Source organism: Pseudophryne corroboree, chromosome 7 (genome assembly GCF_028390025.1).
Source record: "Pseudophryne corroboree isolate aPseCor3 chromosome 7, aPseCor3.hap2, whole genome shotgun sequence".
In the NCBI taxonomy this organism is placed as follows: domain Eukaryota; kingdom Metazoa; phylum Chordata; class Amphibia; order Anura; family Myobatrachidae; genus Pseudophryne; species Pseudophryne corroboree.
The window spans coordinates 113,488,838-113,511,221 of NC_086450.1; positions in this window are offsets into that span (position 1 = coordinate 113,488,838).

Sequence of the window (22,384 nt, forward strand, 5' to 3'; positions counted from 1 at the left end):
CCTCTTTTTTTCTTTGCGTCATGTGCTGTTTGGGGAGGGTTTTTTGGAAGGGCCATCCTGCGTGACACTGCAGTGCCACTCCTAGATGGGCCCGGTGTTTGTGTCGGCCACTAGGGTCGCTAATCTTACTCACACAGCTACCTCATTGCGCCTCTTTTTTTCTTTGCGTCATGTGCTGTTTGGGGAGGGTTTTTTGGAAGGGACATCCTGCGTGACACTGCAGTGCCACTCCTAGATGGGCCCGGTGTTTGTGTCGGCCACTAGGGTCGCTTATCTTACTCACACAGCGACCTCGGTGCAAATTTTAGGACTAAAAATAATATTGTGAGGTGTGAGGTATTCAGAATAGACTGAAAATGAGTGTAAATTATGGTTTTTGAGTTTAATAATACTTTGGGATCAAAATGACCCCCAAATTCTATGATTTAAGCTGTTTTTTAGTGTTTTTGGAAAAAAACACCCGAATCCAAAACACACCCGAATCCGACAAAAATAATTCGGTGAGGTTTTGCCAAAACGCGTTCGAACCCAAAACACGGCCGCGGAACCGAACCCAAAACCAAAACACAAAACCCGAAAAATTTCAGGCGCTCATCTCTAACTGGAATCCACCATCTCAGCTCCCTGTGTACTTTGTGGAGGCAATTGCTGCTGGTCAATGTCTCCGCGGAGTAATTGATTATAATTCATTTTAATGAACATCATCTTCTCCACATTTTCTGGATGTAACCTCGTACGCCGATTGCTGACAAGGTGAGCGGCGGCACTAAACACTCTTTCGGAGTACACACTTGTGGGAGGGCAACTTAGGTAGAATAAAGCCAGTTTGTGCAAGGGCCTCCAAATTGCCTCTTTTTCCTGCCAGTATAAGTACGGACTGTGTGACGTGCCTACTTGGATGCGGTCACTCATATAATCCTCCACCATTCTATCAATGTTGAGAGAATCATATGCAGTGACAGTAGACGACATGTCCGTAATCGTTGTCAGGTCCTTCAGTCCGGACCAGATGTCAGCATCAGCAGTCGCTCCAGACTGCCCTGCATCACCGCCAGCGGGTGGGCTCGGAATTCTGAGCCTTTTCCTCGCACCCCCAGTTGCGGGAGAATGTGAAGGAGGAGATGTTGACAGGTCGCGTTCCGCTTGACTTGACAATTTTGTCACCAGCAGGTCTTTCAACCCCAGCAGACCTGTGTCTGCCGGAAAGAGAGATCCAAGGTAGGCTTTAAATCTAGGATCGAGCACGGTGGCCAAAATGTAGTGCTCTGATTTCAACAGATTGACCACCCGTGAATCCTTGTTAAGCGAATTAAGGGCTGCATCCACAAGTCCCACATGCCTAGCGGAATCGCTCCCTTTTAGCTCCTTCTTCAATGCCTCCAGCTTCTTCTGCAAAAGCCTGATGAGGGGAATGACCTGACTCAGGCTGGCAGTGTCTGAACTGACTTCACGTGTGGCAAGTTCAAAGGGCATCAGAACCTTGCACAACGTTGAAATCATTCTCCACTGCACTTGAGACAGGTGCATTCCACCTACTATATCGTGCTCAATTGTATAGGCTTGAATGGCCTTTTGCTGCTCCTCCAACCTCTGAAGCATATAGAGGGTTGAATTCCACCTCGTTACCACTTCTTGCTTCAGATGATGGCAGGGCAGGTTCAGTAGTTTTTGGTGGTGCTCCAGTCTTCTGTACGTGGTGCCTGTACGCCGAAAGTGTCCCGCAATTTTTCTGGCCACCGACAGCATCTCTTGCACGCCCCTGTCGTTTTTTTAAAAATTCTGCACCACCAAATTCAAGGTATGTGCAAAACATGGGACGTGCTGGAATTTGCCCATATTTAATGCACACACAATATTGCTGGCGTTGTCCGATGCCACAAATCCACAGGAGAGTCCAATTGGGGTAAGCCATTCCGCGATGATCTTCCTCAGTTGCCGTAAGAGGTTTTCAGCTGTGTGCGTATTCTGGAAAGCGGTGATACAAAGCGTAGCCTGCCTAGGAAAGAGTTGGCGTTTGCGAGATGCTGCTACTGGTGCCGCCGCTGCTGTTCTTGCGGCGGGAGTCCATACATCTACCCAGTGGGCTGTCACAGTCATATAGTCCTGACCCTGCCCTGCTCCACTTGTCCACATGTCCGTGGTTAAGTGGACATTGGGTACAACTGCATTTTTTAGGACACTAGGGTGAGTCTTTTTCTGACGTCCGTGTACATTCTCGGTATCGCCTGCCTAGAGAAGTGGAACCTAGATGGTATTTGGTAACGGGGGCACACTGCCTCAATAAATTGTCTAGTTCCCTGTGAACTAACGGCGGATACCGGACGCACGTCTAACACCAACATAGTTGTCAAGGACTCAGTTATCCGCTTTGCAGTAGGATGACTGCTGTGATATTTCATCTTCCTCGCAAAGGACTGTTGAACAGTCAATTGCTTACTGGAAGTAGTACAAGTGGGCTTACGACTTCCCCTCTGGGATGACCATCGACTCCCAGCGGCAACAACAGCAGCGCCAGCAGCAGTAGGCGTTACACGCAAGGATGCATCGGAGGAATCCCAGGCAGGAGAGGACTCGTCAGAATTGCCAGTGACATGGCCTGCAGGACTATTGGCATTCCTGGGGAAGGAGGAAATTGACACTGAGGGAGTTGGTGGGGTGGTTTGCGTGAGCTTGGTTACAAGAGGAAGGGATTTACTGGTCAGTGGACTGCTTCCGCTGTCACCCAAAGTTTTTGAACTTGTCACTGACTTATTATGAATGCGCTGCAGGTGACGTATAAGGGAGGATGTTCCGAGGTGGTTAACGTCCTTACCCCTACTTATTACAGCTTGACAAAGGGAACACACGGCTTGACACCTGTTGTCCGCATTTCTGGTGAAATACCTCCACACCGAAGAGCTGATTTTTTTGGTATTTTCACCTGGCATGTCAACGGCCATATTCCTCCCACGGACAACAGGTGTCTCCCCGGGTGCCTGACTTAAACAAACCACCTCACCATCAGAATCCTCCTGGTCAATTTCCTCCCCAGCGCCAGCAACACCCATATCCTCCTCATCCTGGTGTACTTCAACACTGACATCTTCAATCTGACTATCAGGAACTGGACTGCGGGTGCTCCTTCCAGCACTTGCAGGGGGCGTGCAAATGGTGGAAGGCGCATGCTCTTCACGTCCAGTGTTGGGAAGGTCAGGCATCGCAACCGACACAATTGGACTCTCCTTGTGGATTTGGGATTTCAAAGAACGCACAGTTCTTTGCGGTGCTTTTGCCAGCTTGAGTCTTTTCAGTTTTCTAGCGAGAGGCTGAGTGCTTCCATCCTCATGTGAAGCTGAACCACTAGCCATGAACATAGGCCAGGGCCTCAGCCGTTCCTTGCCACTCCGTGTGGTAAATGGCATATTGGCAAGTTTACGCTTCTCCTCCGACAATTTTATTTTAGGTTTTGGAGTCCTTTTTTTACTGATATTTGGTGTTTTGGTTTTGACATGCTCTGTACTATGCCATTGGGCATCGGCCTTGGCAGACGACGTTGCTGGCATTTCATCGTCTCGGCCATGACTAGTGGCAGCAGCTTCAGCACGAGGTGGAAGTGGATCTTGATCTTTCCCTAATTTTGGAACCTCAACATTTTTGTTCTCCATATTTTAATAGGCACAACTAAAAGGCACCTCAGGTAAACAATGGAGATGGATGGATTGGATACTAGTATACAATTATGGACGGGCTGCGGAGTGCCGACACAGAGGTAGCCACAGCCGTGAACTACCGCACTGTACTGTGTCTGCTGCTAATATATAGACTGGTTGATAAAGAGATAGTATACTCGTAACTAGTATGTATGTATAAAGAAAGAAAAAAAAACCACGGTTAGGTGGTATATACAATTATGGACGGGCTGCCGAGTGCCGACACAGAGGTAGCCACAGCCGTGAACTACCGCACTGTACTGTGTCTGCTGCTAATATATAGACTGGTTGATAAAGAGATAGTATACTCGTAACTAGTATGTATGTATAAAGAAAGAAAAAAAAACCACGGTTAGGTGGTATATACAATTATGGACGGGCTGCCGAGTGCCGACACAGAGGTAGCCACAGCCGTGAACTACCGCACTGTACTGTGTCTGCTGCTAATATATAGACTGGTTGATAAAGAGATAGTATACTCGTAACTAGTATGTATGTATAAAGAAAGAAAAAAAAACCACGGTTAGGTGGTATATACAATTATGGACGGGCTGCCGAGTGCCGACACAGAGGTAGCCACAGCCGTGAACTACCGCACTGTACTGTGTCTGCTGCTAATATATAGACTGGTTGATAAAGAGATAGTATACTCGTAACTAGTATGTATGTATAAAGAAAGAAAAAAAAACCACGGTTAGGTGGTATATACAATTATGGACGGGCTGCCGAGTGCCGACACAGAGGTAGCCACAGCCGTGAACTACCGCACTGTACTGTGTCTGCTGCTAATATAGACTGGTTGATAAAGAGATAGTATACTACTAATATTATATATACTGGTGGTCAGGTCACTGGTCACTAGTCACACTGGCAGTGGCACTCCTGCAGCAAAAGTGTGCACTGTTTAATTTTAATATAATATTATGTACTCCTGGCTCCTGCTATAACCTATAACTGGCACTGCAGTAGTGCTCCCCAGTCTCCCCCACAATTATAAGCTGTGTGAGCTGAGCAGTCAGACAGATATATAATATATATAGATGATGCAGCACACTGGCCTGAGCCTGAGCAGTGCACACAGATATGGTATGTGACTGACTGAGTCACTGTGTGTATCGCTTTTTTCAGGCAGAGAACGGATATATTAAATAAACTGCACTGTGTGTCTGGTGGTCACTCACTATATAATATATTATGTACTCCTGGCTCCTGCTATAACCTATAACTGGCACTGCAGTAGTGCTCCCCAGTCTCCCCCACAATTATAAGCTGTGTGAGCTGAGCAGTCAGACAGATATATATAATATTATATATAGATAATAGATGATGCAGCACACTGGCCTGAGCCTGAGCAGTGCACACAGATATGGTATGTGACTGAGTCACTGTGTGCTGTGTATCGCTTTTTTCAGGCAGAGAACGGATTATAAATAAAACTGGTGGTCACTGGTCACTATCAGCAAAACTCTGCACTGTACTGAGTAGTGAGTACTCCTAATGCTCCCCAAAATTAGTAAATCAAGTGTCTCTCTAATCTATTCTAAACGGAGAGGACGCCAGCCACGTCCTCTCCCTATCAATCTCAATGCACGTGTGAAAATGGCGGCGACGCGCGGCTCCTTATATAGAATCCGAGTCTCGCGATAGAATCCGAGCCTCGCGAGAATCCGACAGCGTCATGATGACGTTCGGGCGCGCTCGGGTTAACCGAGCAAGGCGGGAAGATCCGAGTCGCTCGGACCCGTGAAAAAAAACATGAAGTTCTGGCGGGTTCGGATTCAGAGAAACCGAACCCGCTCATCTCTAGTAACTATGGCGATAGTTGTCAATAGAACAAAGTGCCGCACATCACAGTCATAGTAGTAACTGCTGGCGGTGCTATGCAGACATGCTAGTGGGCAACAATAGGCGGTGACACGGGGCACAAATAGTCAATATTAGCGGTAGGTAAATGCGGCCTGTATTAAACAGGTCCGGGACAGGCACTACTGTTGCCATGGCAACAGTACACCTACTTGGGGTATAGCAGAGGCCGGTGAGTTCACTCAATGGGGAGTAATATCAACATACAATTTAAAGGCACAAATGAGGGATGTGACAATCAATATAATAGCACCTCTTAAACAAGACATAGTGAATCAAAACATGCAATTAAACGATTTCTAATGTTAAGACAAACATGCTGCATATACAAAAAACATGATGCAAAATCCCCACAAAAAATAGATACACCTGGCGCCAATATCTTCAAAGTAATTTGCAGCTAGTCTCGGGGGATTAAGTTCCAAATACCCCAAATGTAAAAGCAGACAAAAAAGAAAGAATTGAGACAGCGCTTTTTACTTTGAAAAATATATATTTTTATATATAAAACATATTATTTTTTAATATCACATCTGAATACCGGCCAGTATCCTTATTTAAAACAATTAATTATACAAACTAAAAATAAAAATAACAAACTGACAGCAAAAAGAAACCACTTAGTATTTCTTGTGGCTACCAATTTCAACACTCTATTAGCTATAACACAATTTGCCTATAAATTAATCTATCCTCTATGGAGACAATTTCATATATTTATCCAAGTTGCAGTCCCACTGTAGTTATTTCCAGCACAGTTCTCATAAATGCAGCATGCAAGTATTCAATCAGATTGAAACAAACAGTCCTGTAAGCATGCTCAGGAACTAGTAGATTATTAATTTATGTTAGTAGAAAGCAGATTCTCCAAAGCAGTGATGAAATGGGACTAGGGCTTGTTAGTATGGGTTAGAGCTTCCCAATAATTTTAGAAACCATGCACTTAATAACTGATGTTGTTATGTAGCAGTTCTTTTAGGTGCACCATGCAAAGCACCAATTACCTCTCACCAGCAACTTCTCTCACTTGAGGAGCTTTGCTTGTGCTCCAAAGCTGCTGTGTGGAGTCCGTTGTATTTCCCCCTTAGCACTGGGGTGTATTTGGATACAGCCGGCCGGCTTTCAAACAATGCTGCAGGAGCACCTACTTGGGGTATAGCAGAGGCCGGTGAGTTTACTCAATGGGGAGTAATATCAACACACAATTTAAAGGCACAAATGAGGGATGTGACAATCAATATAATAGCACCTCTTAAACAAGACATAGTGAATCAAAACATGCAATTAAACGATTTCTAATGTTAGACAAACATGCTGCATATACATAAAACATGATGCAAAATCCGGCACTGTGTTTGTACAATATAATAGCTTTACAGAAATTGAAAGTCGACGGCTTATTTCAGGAAAATAGACAGGGAGTTATTTTCATTCATTCCCCTCGGGGCTATTGTATCAAGTCTATGAATCCACATGCTTTCCTTTTTCTTCAGTAGTAGGGCGCGGTCTCCACACCTGGTAGGTGGCGGTATCCAATCAATCAGTTTGGACCTGAGATCAGAGACCTGGTGCTTGGATGTCATAAAGTGTCTGGCTACCGGCAGAACTGCCGAACCCGTGGCAATGGCTTGGTGTATAGAAGTCCTATGGTTTGCCATACGATCCCGAAAACGTCTCGTGGTCATACCCACGTAGTACAGCCCGCAGGGGCAGGTCAGAATATAGATCAGGTGGTCCATGGCACAGTGGAGTCTGAATTTAATAGCTATGGGGCGACCTGAGTGCGGATGCGGAAAATGCGAACCAGTTAGCATGGCCCTGCATGCTGTGCATCCAGTGCACTTGAAGCATCCGGGCCGTCTCTCATGCAACCAAGTAGCAGGGGTCAAGTTATCAAAACGTCTAGTGGACATAGATGATAGGGCAAAGTGTTTGGCCGTAAACTCAGATTAAGGGAACACTTTGCCACTGACATGGGTTTAGATAAGATCCAGTTCCGGAAGCCCTCCACCTTTGACCCAACCTCCTCTAACGCAAGCATCAAGACATTCACTCGTATGATCGAGCATGATGCTCTATCATCTATGTCCACTAGACATTTTGATAACTTGACCCCTGCTGAACGTACAGCACTCAATTCACTGAAAAAAGACACAAGCATAGTGATTAGACCCGCTGACAAGGCGAAAGCTGTTGTGGTGCAGGATTGGGTTGACTATAATACTGAGATTATGAGACAACTGTCCGATGAAACAACTTACATTTGTTTAAACCACAACCCCATCAAGGAAATCAAACAGCGGTTGACCACACGCTGAATAGGGCTCTTAGAGAACAATACATTGATAAAAATACCTATGATTACCTGACCGTTGAATATCCAGTATGTCCTATCATTTACACTCTCCCTAAAATTCACAAAACATTGGTGAAACCCCCAGGCAGGCCCATCATTTCAGCCAGAAATTCATTACTACAGCCATTAGCCATTTATGTTGACAGTTTTCTTCAGCCCATAGTACAACAGGGAGATAGTTACTTACGAGATTCCACAGACTTTCTACAGAAGCTCCGTACCCTCCCGGATGAGCTGGATGACATTCTACTTGTGAGAATGGACGTTTGCTCCTTATATACCATCATCCCGCATGACCAGGGATTACAAGCATTGGCTAATGCATGGCAACAACAACCACCGATGGGACCACCAGCTGACTTTCTTCTAGAGCTGACAAGCCTGGTTCTCAAGAAAAACCATTTTTTGTACCAAGGTAGCTATTACCTGCAGCACAAAGGGACAGCGATGGGATCGAATTTAGCGCCGGCGTACGCAAACATCTTCATGTCTGAATATGAACAACAACATATCCTACCCCGGTTTGGAGAGCATATATTGTTCTTTAAGAGGTATATAGATGACATTTTTATGCTGTGGAAAGGAACGATTGAATCATTCAAGCAAATGATCACCTCATTGAATAATTTGGAAAACCCGGTTAAGTTCACATACCAGGTTGATCCACACATTGTCAACTTCCTTGATATCTCAATCTCCTTTGAAGGGGGTCGGATCAACACAAGTCTCTACAGAAAGCCAACTGATAGGAATACCCTGCTACACCCCAGCAGTCAGCACCCGCCTGCCCTCAAGGACAATCTTCCAATCTCACAGTTTTTACGAGTTATGCGTAATAACTCTGACAGCAGTATCATGGAGAGCCAACTGTCTGAGATGACATCAAGATTCCTGGAACGAGGATACGAGAAGAAGAATGTCCTTAGATGTCTCGCAAAAGCTAGGAGTAAGTTTGACACACCGAGTATGACAACACCGCCTACTCATACACCGGAACGGATGGTCTTCACAACCACTTATGACAATGTCTCCAATAAACTCAAGGGAACTATACAGAGAAATTGGCCCATTCTTGCCACTGATGACCGTCTTAAATTGAAATGAGTTCACCACCTATGATGGCCTACCGTAGATCGGCTAACTTAAAGCAGTTACTTCTGAGACCAATGGCCGGCAATGAAGGTACACAAAGTACTACTTGGTTGCATGAGAGACGGTCCGGATGCTTCAAGTGCACTGGATGCACAGCATGCAGGGCCATGCTAACTGGTTCGCATTTTCCGCATCCGCACTCAGGTCGCCCCATAGCTATTAAATTCAGACTCCACTGTGCCATGGACCACCTGATCTATATTCTGACCTGCCCCTGCGGGCTGTACTACGTGGGTATGACCACGAGACGTTTTCGGGATTGTATGGCAAACCATAGGACTTCTATACACCAAGCCATTGCCACGGGTTCGGCAGTTCTGCCGGTAGCCAGACACTTTATGACATCCAAGCACCAGGTCTCTGATCTCAGGTCCAAACTGATTGATTGGATACCGCCACCTACCAGGGGTGGAGACCGCGCCCTACTACTGAAGAAAAAGAAAAGCATGTGGATTCATAGACTTGATACAATAGCCCCGAGGGGAATGAATGAAAATAACCCCCTGTCTATTTTCCTGAAATAAGCCGTCGACTTTCAGTTTCTGTAAAGCTAATATATTGTACAAACACAGTGCCGGATTTTGCATCATGTTTTATGTATATGCAGTATGTTTGTCTTAACATTAGAAATCGTTTAATTGCATGTTTTGATTCACTATGTCTTGTTTAAGAGGTGCTATTATATTGATTGTCACATCCCTCATTTGTGCCTTTAAATTGTGTGTTGATATTACTCCCCATTGAGTAAACTCACCGGCCTCTGCTATACCCCAAGTAGGTGTACTGTTGCCTGTCCCGGACCTGTTTAATACAGGCCGCATTTACCCACCGCTAATATTGACTATTTGTGCCCCGTGTCACCGCCTGTTGTTGCCCACTAGCATGTCTGCATAGCACCGCCAGCAGTTACTACTATGGCTGTTATGTGCGGCACTTTGTACTATTGACAACTATCGCCATAGTTACATCGCGTCACCGGAAGTGACGCGATGCACTCCAAGTGCGGTCCACACACGGACACTGATCGCTTCCTGGATACAGAGCTATTGCCGTGGACACATCGCGTCACCGCAAGTGACGCGATGCGCTCCATATGCGGTTCATACACTAACAGTGACCGCTGGTTCATTAAACTGCTGTACCTAAATGTCTGGACGCAGCCCACTTCCAGCGGAAGTGACGCGCTTGCGTTCCAGCCATGCGTTCCACACGGCCTGCGGCCGTGCTGGGGGCGTGTCTAGCGTTATATGGATGGGTATTTAGCAGGGGCCGGTGAGGCAACATCTGTGTCTCCAGTTCTCCTGCAAAGCTGACTTTATGTTGCATCATTGACATTGCTGACTGCCTGTGTATTCCTTGAAAAAGGCCCCGCTAGGGACCGAAACGTTGGAAATCGCTGGAAATCGCTTTGAAACTTCATATGAACTGTGAGATTACCTTTGCATTAAATTTACCTTTTTGCTTTATTTGATACTAAGTCTGGAGAGTGTTATCTTTTCCCACGAAAGTGGGATTTCCTGTATTTTATATATATATATATATATATATATATATGTATATACAGTATCTCAGAAATGCCATATAAACAGTGATAACCAGTATATATGCACATTAATATATAATTTCCTCCCTTTCAAATCAAGAGGGTAATGTCGGCGTATCTAAATATATTTTGGGGGAAAAGGTAAAAAAGTTCCCTGACCCCTGGGCTATAGGGAGCAGGGGCGGAAGTCCCGGAGGCAGCGGAGTCGGCTGCCGCCGGGCTCCTATCCTGAAGAGGGCGCCTCGCAGCGCCCACTGACTTTACATAGATTGACATGCGGACGAGCGTCCGCATGTCAATCTGCGGTCTCCCTCCCTGCTGTGTTGGAGGGACACGGAGCGCATAGAGCGTCTCTCCTGTGTCCCTCCCTGGCTCTCTCCCCCGGCGGTCTAATACAGGAAGTGCCGTTCGTGAGCTCTGATTGGCTCACGAACCGGCACTTCCTGTATTAGACCAGCCGGGGGAGAGAGCCAGGGAGGGACACAGGAGAGACGCTCTATGCGCTCCGTGTCCCTCCAACACAAGGGGGGGGGCAGGCACTGGGGGCATATACCTGGCACTGGGGGGCATATACCTGGCACGAGGGGGGGGGGGAGACCTGGCACTGGGGGGCATATACCTGGCACTGGGGGGCATATACCTGGCACTGGGGGGGAAGACCTGGCACTGGGGGGCATATACATGGCACTGTGGGGGAAGACCTGGCACTGGGGGGCATATACCTGGCACTGGGGGTGAAGACCTGGCACTGGGGGGCATACACCTGGCACTGGGGGGCATATACCTGGCACTGTGGGGGAAGACCTGGCACTGGGGGGCATATACCTGGCACTGGGGGGCATATACCTGGCACTGGGGCGGGGGGCATATGTGGCACTGGGGAGAGGGATATATTTGGCACTGGGGGCATATACCTGGCACTGTGGGGGAAGATCTGGCACTGGGGGCATATACCTGGCCCTGTGGGGGAATATCTGGCACTGGGGGCATATACCTGGCACTGGGTGCATATACCTGGCCCTGTGGGGGAATATCTGGCACTGGGGGCATATACCTGGCACTGTGGGGGGAAGATCTGGCACTGGGGGCATATACCTGGCCCTGTGGGGGAATATCTGGCACTGGGGGCATACACCTGGCACTGTGGGGGAAGATCTGGCACTGGGGGCATATACCTGGCCCTGTGGGGGGAATATCTGGCACTGGGGGCATATGCCTGGCACTGTGGAGGAATATCAGGCACTGGGGGCATATAGCTGGCACTGTGGGGGAGTAGGCACTGAGGGGGCATATGTGGCACTGTGGTGGAATATTTGGCACTGGGGGGAGCAGGCACTGAGGGGGCATATGTGGCACTGGGGGGGGGTATATTTGGCACTGGGGGCATGTACCTGGCACTGGAGGCATATACCTGACACTGTGGGGGAATATCTGGCACTGGGGGCATATGTGGCACTGGGAGCACGGCCCTAGCAACAAGCACTACCCCCTAGCAACGAGCATGACACCCAGTGCATGAACCCCCTGGCAACGAGCATGACACCCTGAGCATGAAATCCCCTGGCACCGTGCATGGAACCGCTGGCAACGAGCATGACACCCAGTGCATGAAACCCCTGGCAACGAGCATGACACCCTGAGCATGAAAACCCCTGGCACCGTGCATGGAACCAAGAGCATGAAACCCCTGGCAACGAGCAGGTAATTTAAAAGTAATTAGAAGCCTTACTGTAGAACTTAATGTGTAATGGGCATTACGGTGTGTGGCATAATGTATCACGGACATTGCGGTGTGTGTCATAATGTGTCGGGCATTACGGTGTATGGTATACTATATCGCGGGCATTGTGATATGTGGTATAATGTCTCAGGCTCATTGTGGTGTGTGTTATACTGTGTCAAAGACATTGTATGTGCTATAATGTATCAAGGGCATTGCAGTGTGTAGCATAATGTATAATGGGCATTGTGATTCCTGTCATAATGTGTCACAGGCATTACGGTGTGTGGTATAATGTATCAGGGGCATTGCAGTGTGTAGCATAATGTATAACGGGCATTGCGATTCCTGTCATAATGTGTCGGGGGCATTACGGTGTGTGGCATAATGTGTCGTGGGCATTATGGTGTGTGCATATTTTGTCATGTGCATTATTGTGTGTGGCATAATGTCTAAGGGCCACTGCAGTATGTGGCATAATGTATACTGGGCATTACTATAAGGAGGAAAAATTACAAATAATGTAAGGGGCATGAATCAGGATTATTTTTCTTTCCCGTCTGGGCGTGCAGGTTGGAAAACTGGGGTATAACGCAGTCTTTTCCTGCAATGTCACGCCCCTTTATGGTAAGCCATCCCAACGAAGCCACACACTCTATACTGCCAATTATGGAGGGGGGGGGGGCAAATAATTTTTTGGCTTGGGGGAGAAAAATTTCTAGTTACGTCACTGAACTGACTCATTCCTGTAAGCCGCCACCACAGCGCAAACCCCAGGAGAGTACGCTGGTGAGCGCCTGCTGTGGGAGGTAGGAGAGGAGCTGCTGCTACCGTTGCCCCGCTGCTGTGGGGAAGGGGGGGACGGGATGGATGGACACACGTGCGAGGCGGAGTTTAAGAGCTGGTACCACGCTTGCCTTGTATTCCACTTCCTAATTGCGCTCTGCCTCCGGTAATTGGGGAGGAGAGTAGAGCCTTCTTTCACTACACAAGGTATCCATCTATGCTCCCTTTCTCCCTGTATAAGTGCACTGCCAGTATACTGTATGTATGTTTGTGTATATATAGATAGAGGTAGGGGTCTGGCACAGCCACATAATAGTCTAATACATTGGGTGCCCTCACAGCAAAGTAGTTTAGCAAAATAGAGGTGGTGCGGCACTCCAATGATTTGCACACTGACACCAATTGAAGTAGTGCAACGTTTCAATGCCCGTTTAATGAATCTGCATTTTTGTCATATATACAATGACCCCCATTCTGCCTCATCCCGCCTCATATATACAATGACCCCTCATTCTGCCTATATATATATAGCCTGCAGGATCAATATTGGTGTGGTGTGTGTGTGTGTGTGTGTATGTGTATATATATATATTGTGACAAGAACACTGGGATAGTGTTTGAGGGCAGGTATATTTGTCCCAGGTTCTTGTCTTACATGTTTTAGAAAATGTTAACTTCTAGGAAAAATGCTTTTTGTTTTGTCTGAACCTTTTCAGTTTGCTGTAAAAGCTGGGTAAAGGCTCTGAGAGAGAGATAAGGCGAGTTCTAGACATTGGGCCCAGTTCGGGTCTTTGGCCTCACAGAGGGCTAATCAGGGTTTCAGCTGTGTAAGTGTGTTATAGTGCTGCTAACCTGATTAGTATGGGCAGACTGCCTGGGAAGGCTGAGGGATCTGTGTGTGAGAGACACGCTTTCTGATGCAAGTAAGCTATACAGTATGTACTGAAGAACTCTGTGTTTTGTTTAGTGACAGTTAGGAATATCTTATGTTTAGTTAGTGCCGGACAGGCAAGGTATTTTTATTTTGGGGTTTGTTTTATTTTCTGTTTCAATAAAACTGGCCGGGGTCAGTTGTACCAGAAACTGGACTTGTGTTGTTCCTCAGCTGCTGCGTGCTACCATATTCCCCAGGAAAAGGCGCCTTGCACCCCTACAGTGTTACAACATATATATATATATATATATATATATATATATATATATATATATATAATTTTATTTTTTTGCCTCTATATAGGGGGGCACCTGTATTTATATTGCCTCCGGGCGTCTAGGACGAACTTACGCCACTGATAGGGAGCCTGGCACTTTCGATTTTAAGAAGCGTTAAAGCTCCTCCCCCTTTATCCCCTATCATCCCTCAGTTTTAGAATTGTGCTGAGGGAGTCGTTCATGCTTGGCTGAACTCCAGCCTGGATTGATTTTTATTTGATTTCTTTTCTCCCTTTGTTTCTTTGCCTCAGGATAACCCTTCCCCACTTATGTAAGAAGTGGGGTCCGGGTCTCTGGTTCTCCTCGGTGCAAGGAAGAGGGATTAACAATGCTTATATGAGAAGAATTGCTACCCACATCTAGAGATGTGCACCGGAAATTTTTCGGGTTTTGTGTTTTGGTTTTGGATTCGGTTCCGCGGCCGTGTTTTGGATTCAGACACGTTTTGGCAAAACCTCCCTGAAATTTTTTTGTCAGATTCGGGTGTGTTTTGGATACGGGTGTTTTTTTTTTTTTTAAAAAACTCAAAAACAGCTTAAATCATAGAATTTGGGGGTAATTTTGATCCTATAGTATTATTAACCTCAATAACCACAATTTCCACTCATTTCCAGTCTATTCTGAACACCTCACACCTCACAATACCATTTTTAGTCCTAAAATTTGCACCGAGGTCGCTGCATGACTAAGCAAAGCGACCCAAGAGGGCGGCACAATCACCTGGCCCATCTAGGAGTGGCACTGCAGTGTCAGACAGGATGGCAGTTAAAAAAAATTGGCCCCAAACAGCACATGATGCAAAGAAAAGAGAAAAAGAGGTGCACTGTGGTCGCTGGACGGCTAAGCTAAGCGACATAAACACCTCAATATCACAGGAATTATTTGTTCTAATCAATGGTATTATTGGTCCAAATCACTGGAAGAAAATGACAAAATCACTGGAATTATTCGTTCTAATCAATGGTATTATTGGTCCAAATCACTGGAAGAAAATGACAAAATCTCTGGAATTATTCGTTCTAATCAATGGTATTATTGGTCCAAATCACTGGAAGAAAATGACAAAATGGTGAAAGCTGCTACTCACTATTTGTGCTTCTACTCCCGTGGACATATTATTGGAAGAGACAAGGACCTGGACCAAGTCCCCACATTTCATCACCCCTGGACCGTGCTAGAGGGATCCCCACGAAACCGTGTCAATCTATCCACATTTGCATCAAGGGACTGCCATTCTGCGGGACGCTGAACCGCTTAAACACCTTGAGTTAATCAGTGGTAACTATTCACGGTTGTATACCAGCACTGGGGTCCATTTGGGATCAAAAGGGGACTATTCAAAAGGATCAGGTCACTCGCAGACTATCAGTTCCATTTGGGAGCAGGACTTTAAGCAGCAATCCTGTTACACCTACTGCAATTTTATTGATATTCTAAATGTGGAATATTTTGTTTTTTAATCATTTTTTGGAATAAATTTTTAATTTCCTAGAATGTGGATTGCTTAGACCTACTCATTTCATATGTGACCACAAGCGCTTCATATGTTGTTTTTTGTGTATTTCTACTTTTGAGGTCTGACCAACCTCTATTTGTTTAGCTGCTGTGTTGAATCTCCGCATCTAGCGCCGGGAGGTAGTTACCCTAGGGTAATTTCCATTTCTTTTCGTATTATTGGTCCAAATCACTGGAAGAAAATGACAAAATCTCTGGAATTATTCGTTCTAATCAATGGTATTATTGGTCCAAATCACTGGAAGAAAATGACAAAATCACTGGAATTATTCGTTCTAATCAATGGTATAATTGGTCCAAATCACTGGAAGAAAATGACAAAATCACTGGAATTATTCGTTCTAATAAATGGTATTATTGGTCAAAATCACTGGAAGAAAATGGAATGGATGGATACTTGCAGTGACACAGAGCTGCAAGATACAGCAATGGCCTACTGTACAACTATATACTGTTAGTCACCAAAATGCTGCACTGTAATACTAGAAGCTATAGAAAGTATATATATATTATTGTATATATCAGTACAGACAGAGTGGTGTAACTGTGACACATGTGTCCTGACAAGAAGTATAGAAGCTATAGAAAATAAGAAAAGTATATATATTATTGTATATATCAGTACAGACAGAGTGGTGTAACTGTGACCCATGTGTCCTGACAAGCAGTATAGATTAGAAGCTATAGAAAAGTATATATATTACTGTATATCAGTAGAAGCACATAGTGGTGTAACTGTGACACATGTGTGTCCTCACAAGCAGTATAGAAGCTATAGAAATTATATATAATATTACTGTATATCTGTACAGAGCGGTGTAACTGTGACACATGTGTCCTGACAAGCAGTATAGAAGCTATAGAAAAGCATACATATTACTGTATATCAGTAGTAGTACAGAGCGGTGTAACTGTGACACATGTGTGTCCTGACAAGCATTATAGAAGCTATAGAAAAGTATATATAATATTACTGTATATCAGTACAGAGCAGTGTAACTGTGACTCATATGTCCTGACAAGTAGTATAGATTAGAAGCTATAGAAAAGTAAATATATTACTGTATATCAGCAGTAGTACAGTGCGGTGTAACTGTGACACGTGTGTCCTGACAAGCAGTATAGAAGCTATAGAAAAGTATATATAATATTACTGTATATCAGTACAGAGCGGTGTAACTGTGACACATGTGTCCTGACAAGCAGTATAGAAGCTATAGAAAAGTATATATATTACTGTATATCTGTAGTAGTACAGAGCGGTGTAACTGTGACACATGTGTGTCCTGACAAGCAGTATAGAAGCTATAGAAAAGTATATATAATATTACTGTATATTAGTGATGTGCACCGGAAATTTTTCGGGTTTTGTGTTTTGGTTTTGGATTCGGTTCCGAGGCCGTGTTTTGGATTCGGACGCGTTTTGGCAAAACCTCCCTGAAAATTTTTTGTCGGATTCGGGTGTGTTTTGGATTCAGGTGTTTTTTTACAAAAAAACCCTCAAAAACAGCTTAAATCATAGAATTTGGGGGTCATTTTGATCCCATAGTATTATTAACCTCAATAATCATAATTTCCACTAATTTTCAGTCTATTCTGAACACCTCACACCTCACAATACTATTTTTAGTCCTAAAATTTGCACCGAGGTCGCTGGATGACTAAGCTAAGCGACCCAAGTGGCCGACACAAACACCTGGCCCATCTAGGAGTGGCACTGCAGTGTCAGACAGGATGGCAGATTTAAAAAATAGTCCCCAAATAGCACATGATGCAAAGAAAAAAAGAGGTGCACCAAGGTCGCTGTGTGACTAAGCTAAGCGACCCAAGTGGCCGACACAAACACCTGGCCCATCTAGGAGTGGCACTGCAGTGTCAGACAGGATGGCACTTCAAAAAAATAGTCCCCAAACAGCACATGATGCAAAGAAAAAAAGAGGCGCAATGAGGTAGCTGTGTGACTAAGCTAAGCGACCCAAGTGGCCGACACAAACACCTGACCCATCTAGGAGTGGCACTGCAGTGTCAGACAGGATGGCAGATTTAAAAAATAGTCCCCAAATAGCACATGATGCAAAGAAAAAAAGAGGTGCACCAAGGTCGCTGTGTGACTAAGCTAAGCGACCCAAGTGGCCGACACAATCACCTGGCCCATCTAGGAGTGACACTGCAGTGTCAGACAGGATGGCACTTAAAAAAAATAGTCCCCAAACAGCACATGATGCAAAGAAAAAAAGAGGCGCAATGAGGTAGCTGTGTGACTAAGCTAAGCGACCCAAGTGGCCGACACAAACACCTGGCCCATCTAGGAGTGGCACTGCAGTGTCAGACAGGATGGCACTTCAAAAAAATAGTCCCCAAACAGCACATGATGCAAAGAAAAAAAGAGGTGCAATGAGGTAGCTGTGTGACTAAGCTAAGCAACCCAAGTGCCCGACACAAACACCTGGCCCATCTAGGAGTGGCACTGCAGTGTCAGACAGGATGGCAGATTTCAAAAATAGTCCCCAAACAGCACATGATGCAAAGAAAAAAAGAGGTGCACCAAGGTCGCTGGATGGCTAAGCTAAGCGACCCAAGTGGCCGACACAAACACCTGGCCCATCTAGGAGTGGCACTGCAGTGTCAGACAGGATGGCAGATTCAAAAAATAGTCCCCAAACAGCACATGATGCAAAAAAAAAAAAGAGGTGCACCAAGGTCGCTGTGTGACTAAGCTAAGCGACCCAAGTGGCCGACACAAACACCTGGCCCATCTAGGAGTGGCACTGCAGTGTCAGACAGGATGGCACTTCAAAAAAATAGTCCCCAAACAGCACATGATGCAAAAAAAAAAAAGAGGCGCAATGAGGTAGCTATGTGACTAAGCTAAGCAACCCAAGTGGCCGACACAAACACCTGGCCCATCTAGGAGTGGCACTGCAGTGTCAGACAGGATGGCAGATTTAAAAAATAGTCCCCAAACAGCACATGATGCAAAGAAAAAAAGAGGTGCACCAAGGTCGCTGGATGGCTAAGCTAAGCGACCCAAGTGGCCGACACAAACACCTGGCCCATCTAGGAGTGGCACTGCAGTGTCAGACAGGATGGCACTTCAAAAAAATAGTCCCCAAACAGCACATGATGCAAAGAAAAAAAGAGGTGCAATGAGGTAGCTGTGTGACTAAGCTAAGCAACCCAAGTGCCCGACACAAACACCTGGCCCATCTAGGAGTGGCACTGCAGTGTCAGACAGGATGGCAGATTCAAAAAATAGTCCCCAAACAGCACATGATGCAAAAAAAAAAAAGAGGTGCACCAAGGTCGCTGGATGGCTAAGCTAAGCGACCCAAGTGGCCGACACAATCACCTGGCCCATCTAGGAGTGGCACTGCAGTGTCAGACAGGATGGCAGATTTAAAAAATAGTCCCCAAACAGCACATGATGCAAAGAAAAAAAAGAGGTGCACCAAGGTCGCTGTGTGACTAAGCTAAGCGACCCAAGTGGCCGACACAAACACCTGGCCCATCTAGGAGTGGCACTGCAGTGTCAGACAGGATGGCACTTCAAAAAAATAGTCCCCAAACAGCACATGATGCAAAAAAAAAAAAGAGGCGCAATGAGGTAGCTGTGTGACTAAGCTAAGCAACCCAAGTGGCCGACACAAACACCTGGCCCATCTAGGAGTGGCACTGCAGTGTCAGACAGGATGGCAGATTTAAAAAATAGTCCCCAAACAGCACATGATGCAAAGAAAAAAAGAGGTGCACCAAGGTCGCTGGATGGCTAAGCTAAGCGACCCAAGTGGCCGACACAAACACCTGGCCCATCTAGGAGTGGCACTGCAGTGTCAGACAGGATGGCAGATTCAAAAAATAGTCCCCAAACAGCACTTGATGCAAAGAAAAAAAGAGGTGCACCAAGGTCGCTGGATGGCTAAGCTAAGCAACCCAAGTGGCCGACACAATCACCTGGCCCATCTAGGAGTGGCACTGCAGTGTCAGACAGGATGGCAGATTTAAAAAATAGTCCCCAAACAGCACATGATGCAAAGAAAAAAAGAGGTGCACCAAGGTCGCTGGATGGCTAAGCTAAGCGACACAAGTGGCCGACACAAACACCTGGCCCATCTAGGAGTGGCACTGCAGTGTCAGGCAGGATGGCACTTCAAAAAAATAGTCCCCAAACAGCACATGATGCATAGAAAAATGAAAGAAAAAAGAGGTGCAAGATGGAATTGTCCTTGTGCCCTCCCACCCACCCTTATGTTGTATAAACAGGACATGCACACTTTAACAAACCCATCATTTCAGCGACAGGGTCTGCCACACGATTGTGACTGAAATGACTGGTTGGTTTGGGCCCCCACCAAAAAAGAAGCAATCAATCTCTCCTTGCACAAACTGGCTCTACAGAGGCAAGATGTCCACCTCCTCCTCATCGTCCGATTCCTCACTCCTTTCACTGTGTACATCCCACTCCTCACAGATTATTAATTCGTCCCCACTGGAATCCACCATCTCAGGTCCCTGTGTACTTTCTGGAGGCAATTGCTGGTGAATGTCTCCACGGAGGAATTGATTATAATTCATTTTGATGAACATCATCTTCTCCACATTTTCTGGAAGTAACCTCGTACGCCGATTGCTGACAAGGTGAGCGGCTGCACTAAACACTCTTTCGGAGTACACACTGGAGGGGGGGGCAACTTAGGTAAAATAAAGCCAGTTTGTGCAAGGGCCTCCAAATTGCCTCTTTTTCCTGCCAGTATACTGTCTGACGTGCCTGCTTGGATGCGGTCACTCATATAATCCTCCACCATTCTTTCAATGGTGACAGAATCATATGCAGTGACAGTAGACGACATGTCAGTAATCGTTGGCAGGTCCTTCAGTCCGGACCAGATGTCAGCACTGGCTCCAGACTGCCCTGCATCACCGCCAGCGGGTGGGCTCGGAATTCTTAGCCTTTTCCTCGCACCGCCAGTTGCGGGAGAATGTGAAGGAGGAGCTGTTGATGGGTCACGTTCCGCTTGACTTGACAATTTTCTCACCAGCAGGTCTTTGAACCTATGCAGACTTGTGTCTGCCCGAAAGAGAGATACAACGTAGGTTTTAAATCTAGGATCGAGCACGGTGGCCAAAATGTACTGCTCTGATTTCAACAGATTGACCACCCGTGAATCCTGGTTAAGCGAATTAAGGGCTCCATCCACAAGTCCCACATGCCTAGCGGAATCGCTCTGTTTTAGCTCCTCCTTCTAAGTCTCCAGCTTCCTCTGCAAAAGCCTGATGAGGGGAATGACCTGACTCAGGCTGGCAGTGTCTGAACTGACTTCACGTGTGGCAAGTTCAAAGGGTTGCAGAACCTTGCACAACGTTGAAATCATTCTCCACTGCGCTTGAGTCAGGTGCATTCCCCCTCCTTTTCCTAGATCGTAGGCAGATGTATAGGCTTGAATGGCCTTTTGCTGCTCCTCCATCCTCTGAAGCATATAGAGGGTTGAATTCCACCTCGTTACCACCTCTTGCTTCAGATGATAGCAGGGCAGGTTCAGCACTGTTTGCTGGTGCTCCAGTCTTAGGCACGCGGTGGCTGAATGCCGAAAGTGGCCCGCAATTTTTCGGGCCACCGACAGCATCTCTTGCACGCCCCTGTCATTTTTTAAATAATTCTGCACCACCAAATTCAATGTATGTGCAAAACATGGGACGTGCTGGAATTTGCCCAGATGTAATGCACGCACAATATTGGTGGCGTTGTCCGATGTCACAAATCCCCAGGAGAGTCCAATTGGGGTAAGCCATTCTGCAATGATGTTCCTCAGTTTCCGTAAGAGGTTGTCAGCTGTGTGCCTCTTTTGGAAAGCGGTGATACAAAGCGTAGCCTGCCTAGGAACGAGTTGGCGTTTGCGAGATGCTGCTACTGGTGCCGCCGCTGCTGTTCTTGCTGCGGGAGGCAATACATCTACCCAGTAGGCTGTCACAGTCATATAGTCCTGAGTCTGCCATGCTCCACTTGTCCACATGTCCGTGGTTAAGCGGACATTGGGTACAACTGCATTTCTTAGGACACTGGTGACTCTTTTTCTGACGTCTGTGTACATTTTCGGTATCGCCTGCCTAGAGAAATGGAACCTAGATGGTATTTGGTACCAGGGACACAGTACCTTAATCAAGTCTCTAGTTCCCTGTGAATTAACGGCTGCCAAGGCCTGAGTTAACCGCTTTGCAGCAGGATGACACCTGTGATATTTCTTCTTCCTCGCAAAGGACTGTTGGACAGTCAATTGCTTACTGGAAGTAGTACAAGTGGTCTTCCGACTTCCCCTCTGGGATGACGATCGACTCCCAGCAGCAACAACAGCAGCGCCAGCAGCAGTAGGCGTTACACTCAAGAATGCATCGGAGGAATCCCAGGCAGGAGAGGACTCGTCAGACTTGACAGTGACATGTCCTGCAGGACTATTGGCTTTCCTGTGTAAGGAGGAAATTGACACTGAGGGAGTTGGTGGTGTGGTTTGCAGGAGCTTGGTTACAAGAGGAAGGGATTTAGTGGTCAGTGGACT